The 6000-nt window shown below is 44.9% G+C and overlaps 1 protein-coding gene across 2 annotated transcripts in view; it reads right to left on the bottom strand.

The window, feature by feature from the left end:
• The window catches only part of LOC114046893 (multivesicular body subunit 12B), a 327435-nt gene that overhangs the window by 4628 nt on the left and 316807 nt on the right, over positions 1–6000 (bottom strand). The window contains exon 11 of one of the 2 annotated variants that reach the window (XR_003569565.1): positions 5781–5974. The exons of the other annotated variant lie outside the window; for it this stretch is intronic. The gene's annotated coding sequence lies outside the window, so the exon portion shown is untranslated. Of the gene's footprint in view, positions 1–5780; positions 5975–6000 lie in introns of those variants that run through there. 2 annotated transcript variants of the gene reach the window in all.

The following is a 6000-nucleotide window of genomic DNA, read 5'->3' as shown; positions in this document are numbered from 1 at the left end:
GTGTGTGTGTGTGTGTGTGTGTGTGTGTGTGTGTGTGTCTGGCAGGAGGAGGATGGGAAGCAGCAGGGCAGGAGGAGAGAATTAATACCTCTCAGCCTCCTCTCTTTCCTTTTTAGAAAACTGAGACAATAGTTGCCCTTCTCCAGTTCTGTCGGAAGCCCTTCTCTTCTTCACTCTTTCAGAGATCACTGACCGTAGGTCAATGGTCAAATCTGACCAGTTCTTTCATTCCTCAGTCAATCAAATAATAAAGCATATATCAAGGCCTTATTCTGTACCAGACAACAGACATTGAAAAACAAAAGTGAAGGAGTTCTTGCCCTCGGGGAGCTTACCTCCTAACAGGGGACATCACGCTCCATATACAAAACATGAGTCAGTTATAAAGTAGCCTTTGAAGGGAAGGCATGATAGCTTCAGGTGGAAGCAAGGAGGGAGAGTGGGAAAGGCCTCATGCAGAAAATGGCCCTTAGGAGGGGCCTTGCGGAAGTCCGTGGAAGCCAAGAGGTAGAGGTGAGGAGGGAGAGCTCTCTAGGGATGGGAGTCGGGCAAGTGAAGTCAATGAGCATTTATTAGTTATCAACTATGTGCCAAGTATTGTGCTAAGTGCTAGATACAAAGAAAATTGAAAACACATTCCCTGCCCTCAAAGAGCTCAAAATTTAATGCAAAGGGATGGAAACAGGAGATAGAGAGTGTGGGATAAAAAGCAATTAGGTAATTACGCCAAGAAGGTTGTACGTTCCTTGAGGACTGATTAGTTTGTATCTTTATATCCTCATGATGCCTAGAACGCAATAGGTGCTTAATTAGTACTAATTGAGTTAGACTTCAAATTTTGTCAGTGCCCTTAAAATCTGGTGCCGCTTGTACTATGCCCCAGTCACCCTGCCCTAGTTGTGGCTCTGGATCAGAAGAAGGACCACACCTTTGCACGGGCTGTCCAAAATGCACTCCTTCCTAACCACTACATCATAGTAAGCTCATCCCAAGCACCCACCTGCTACATGAGATGTTTCCTGTCACTCACCTTCCCGATTGTTAGCACCTGCCCCCCTCAATTTACTTTTGAATTTATTTTGCACATGCTTATCTATGCACATGTATAGGATGTAAACTCCCTGAGTCCAGGGGCTGTAATTTTTATCTGTTTTCTCAGTACTTAAAGTAGTGCCTGGCCCATAGTAGGCGTTTAATAAATGTTTGTTGACTGAGTGACCCCATCCAAAGCAATTTTTCAAAGAAAGGAGGAAAGCTTTGGAGTCTACTGTCCTTCTTCCAGTCAGGGCCTCAATAGACGGACCCCATGGGGAGGGCTTCCTAGGGATGGGGAAGCAGGAAAAGCAGAAAGTTCTGAGGTGAGGAATGTCCAGGCCTCCAAGGGACAGGTTAATGCTGGCTTCCATCCCACCCTCCCCTAAGCCCTACCTCCTCGCACTGTCCCTGATACTCGATCGGGTGCTGGTGATGACTTGCACGGCAGCGGGGCCGAGGGTGTTCTTCACGTTTGGTGGGACAAATGGTTCTCATTTGAAAGGGAGGTTATAAAAACACATGCCTGAAGAGAATGTCAGGGACTTGAGGATTAATCTCATTTAATTCAAAGACCATTCCAAATATTTTTTCTTTGGGGGGTGGCCAGCAGCTTTGGCTGGGGTAGGGGGCTGGGGGTTCGAAGCCAAAGGTTCACACAGACTGCACTGTCAGGTCGGGTCATGGTGGGAAGCAGTAGTCTGGCGTGTGTGTGTGTGTGTGTGTGTGTGTGTGTGTGTGTGTGTGTGTGTGAAGGCACCAGAGTGCAAGCAATGAGTCTTGCCTTTCACATCAAGGAAAAATTTGTTCCTGAAAAATCCCCTGAAGGAGGATTTTCCTGGAGAGTTTGGGTCTGAATGAGAGGGCTCCTATAATATCTATTAACACGCCACATTCCAGGTAAACTCAAAAATATGAATGTCTACTTCTACAGTGCTTTAAGTCATGCACAGCATTTTCCTCACAATAACCCTGTAAGTATTACAAGAGTTATTCTTCCCATTTTTCAGAGGAGAAAACTTAGACTCAGAAAAGGGAAAAGATTTGCCTGAGGTCATATAAGGAGCAGCAATAATAATAACTCTTGTTTCTGTGGGAGGTATGCATTATTATCCACATTTTATAAATGAGGAAACTGAGGCAGCTGTATAGTAGAAAGAGTGCTGGATTTAGAGTTAGAAGAACTGGGTTTGAATCCTGGCTCTGTTACTTCCTGTATGTGACCTTGGGTAAATTGTTGTTCATTCGTTTCAGTTGTGTCTGACTCTTCGTGACCTCATTTGGGGTTGTCTTGGCCAAGATACTGGAGCAGTTTGCCATTTCCTTCTCCAGCTCATTTTGCAGAAGAGGAAACTGAGGCAAACAAGGTTAAGTGACTTGTCCAGGGTCACAGGGCTAGTAAGTATCTGAGGCCAGATCTGAACTCAGGTCTTCCTGATTCCAGGCCCTGGCACTCTAACCACTGCCACTTACCTGTCCCTGAGTAAATTATTTAATCTCTTTCAGACTCATCTGTAAAATTAGAGGGTTGAATCACAGTAGGGAGTTTCAACTTCTTTGAGTATTAGAATCCCTTTTAGTACAAAAATACTTTTTGCAGATTTCCACGTCATCATAGCTGTGTTATGAATATCCTTTGAATGAGAAAATGCACAATGTATGTCAAAGCTACTATGCATTCACAAAGCTCTTAAATAGATTTGTATTTGACTAAATACAGAATACATGAATATTTGAAAAATAGTAATATAGATGTGAGATATTTTCTTCAGTCTACAAAAGGTAGGTTTGCTTATTCATGCCACTGAGTCATGTTACGTATTTTGTTGGAGCTAAATAAAGATGAAAAAATAACACAACTTGGTGCCCACATGGATCCTGAGGACCCCTTACAATAACTCGGCAATGCCCAGGGAGCACTGCCCATCAAAAGCTCCTTCTGGCTCTTCCTCCTCCAAACCTATGAGGTTGTGACTTGCCCATAGAAGAACAGATGATAAACGCCAGAGTTGGGCCTGGAACCTTGGTCTCCTATCGCATCAAATTCAGGATGTCTCCCCTTTACCACACTCCCCGTCTTTACGATCTCATGAAGGGAACCAAAGAATTCTATTTATGCTACATTTTCTAAGGCTTCACCATTATACCTAATGACCTACATGACAGGGGTTTTAAAAGCATATAATATTAATAATAATAACTACAGAAGATAAGTCTGCATCCCATCTATTTATTCAATTCTATAATGCAATTATTTTATCCACCCGCTCAGTCGTTCACTAAGCACTAAATATAAAAGAATAATAGCAAGATAGTAACCAGCACCAGGACCATTTCTATCTGAGTTCCACTGAACAAAGATGAGCAGAATTTAGTAATAATAATAATGATAGCTGATATTTCCATAGTGCTGCAAGGTTTGCAAAACATTTCACGTTTATTATCTCACTGAGATGGGACTGAGGTGGGAACTAATCCCTGGTCTTCCTGACTCTGAGCTCAGTGCTCTGTCCACAAGGCTACATTGCCTTTCCCATAGCACCATTTCTAAGGCTAGGAATTCCAGATGTGCTGACCCTGTGCCCACACGTGGACTTGCTCCTCTGTGGAGAGGCAGTGCTGTGAGAAGAAACAGCCTTAGGTTCAGAGTCAAAAGACCTGTGTTTAAGGCTTGGTGCTATCATTTGCTGCTGGACAGCCTTGGACAAGACTATTTCTGTCTCTGAGCCCACCTTTCTTTACCTGTAGAAATACCCTTGAATTGTAGGATTGTATTGTAGGATTTAGAGAATGAGTCCAGCCCCCTCATTTTGCTGATGAGGAAACTGAGGCCTAAAGAAGGGAAATGACTCACTCCCAAGTCCCATGGAAAGTGATTAGCAGAGCCAAGATTTATTTCTAGGTCCTCTGACTCCAATTCTAGATCTCTATCCTTCTGTAAGGCCTCCCACTTTTCCCATTGGTGAGCTCCTGCTGGAGCCTCCATTTTGTGGAGGGGCCCAGCCTGGCTTTCATTCTCCTCCTGGACCACTTCCTGGATTCTAGACTTCAAACCTATTCCCCAAAAGCACTGGGTACCTTCATCTCCACCCTCTCCCCAAACTCCCATCCCTTCACATCCTTGCCCCCTTTCTAGCTCCCTTTTGTGTGCTTCCTTCCCACATTAGAATGTAAGCTCCTTGAGGGCAGGGACTGACTTTCTTCTTGCTTATAATTTTATTCCCAGTGTTCAGTGTACACCTAGTGTGTGGTACCTAGTATGTACTTAATACATTTTCCTTCCTCCTTCCCTCCTCCCTTCTCTCCCTCCCTCCCCTCCACTTCCCTCCCTTCTCCCCCTTCCTTCCTTCCTTCTTCCCTCCTTCCCTCCCTCCCTCCCTTCCTTCCTTCCTTCCTTCCTTCCTTCCTTCCTTCCTTCCTTCCTCTCTCCCTCCCTCCTTTGATCTTTGGGAGTACTGAAGAAGTAATCCTCTGTCTCCACCACCAACTCTACCACTTCCCTCCCAAGGGAGTTGACATTGGCATGCTAGAATCCCAGACTCTCTCATTCGGATATGAACTCATGGACATTAGCTCTTCTCTCCATTCTCCAAAGCTTGCTTATAGAATGCCAGGGCAGTGTTGCTATTGCTATTGTTTTTAAGGTTAGATGCATTTTTAATTGATGCCTTTTGTTTTCTTATTATATTCATTTCCAAATATATCCTATACCCTCTCTTCTGCAGTAAGTGCTCCCTTGAAACAAAGATTAAAAAATAAAAAAAAATACAGTTCAGCAAATTCAACCAATGCGTCAACCGCCGCTGACAGTATATGCAATATTCCACACCCATAGTCCCCCTCCTCTGCAATGAAGTGAGGGAGGGTTGCCAGGTTTTTTGGGTCTGATGGGGGAACAAAATTAGTTGCTGCCAAATTTTTCTGTCTCTGAGGCCCACAGTTTCTCCTTTCCCCTTCCCCAAGTCCCAGAACTGCCATATTGGATTTTTTTTTCCAGAGGTCTGGAGAGATCTGCTTACAATCGCTTCAGGAGAAGGAGGGAATTTATGCTTCTTCCACAGAGAGGCAAGCAAGCAAGATGTTCGCCTCCAAGCCACATAATGGACGGCAGAAGCTCAAGTTACAGAATTGGCCTGGCTCCAAACAAGTGTCTGAAACTTCAAAAAAAATTTTTTTCCAGCCATAGATGGTGAGCTCAACTTAAGCTTGCTCTACCTTTTTTTTTTTTTTTTTTGAATTTTAAGTAAAATACCACAAATAGTGGTTGGGGGCTGGGGTGAGGGGGGAAGTACATGAAGCAAAGGAAAAGGAGTCAGAGGCCACTTTCAGTGCCTGGGGAGGATCCAAAGAGATCGAACTGTTAGAGTTGGAGGGGATGTTGGGGTAGACAGTCTGGGAACATAGAATTTAGAAAGTTAGAGCTGGAAGAGCTGCTTAAATCTCAGGCTTATGGCTGGAGAGCTGGAAGGGAGCTCAGAGGGCATCTAGTTCAACCAACGCATTTTACAAATGAGGAAACTGAGACCAAGGGACGTCATGTGACTTGCCTTAGGATATGCAGAGCATTAGTGTTGGGGAATGAGTAGAATCAGGTCCTCCAGCTCCAAATCTTGTGCTTCTGCTGCCTGGAGAGCAAGTGTTGTCTGGTTGAGCATCAGTGTATACAGGGAAATCCACCAGTCACCTCCTTCCATCCCCCCTCCACCACTTTGGGCCCCCACCTCCAGCAGGAAAGAACCGCCATTCTTTTGTCGCCACATGGGAATTTGTTTTGCAGGTGGTCACCGCCAAGCTGTGGCTGCCTGTCCCATGGGGGTCTGGGCCCAAGCTTGTCAACGGAGTGAGAAGAGTGACAGAATGGGAGTCTTGTGACCTGGGTTTGAGGACCAGCTCTCTGGCTTTCATCAAGTCGCTCCTCCTCTCTGGGCCTCAGTTTCCTCCTCTGTAAAAGGAGGGGATCGAATAAGA

This window comes from Vombatus ursinus, unplaced genomic scaffold (genome assembly GCF_900497805.2).
Source record: "Vombatus ursinus unplaced genomic scaffold, bare-nosed wombat genome assembly UNPS02014786.1, whole genome shotgun sequence".
Taxonomy (NCBI): domain Eukaryota; kingdom Metazoa; phylum Chordata; class Mammalia; order Diprotodontia; family Vombatidae; genus Vombatus; species Vombatus ursinus.
Note: the sequence above shows the minus strand (reverse complement) of the source record. Positions and strands in the feature narration are given on the sequence as shown.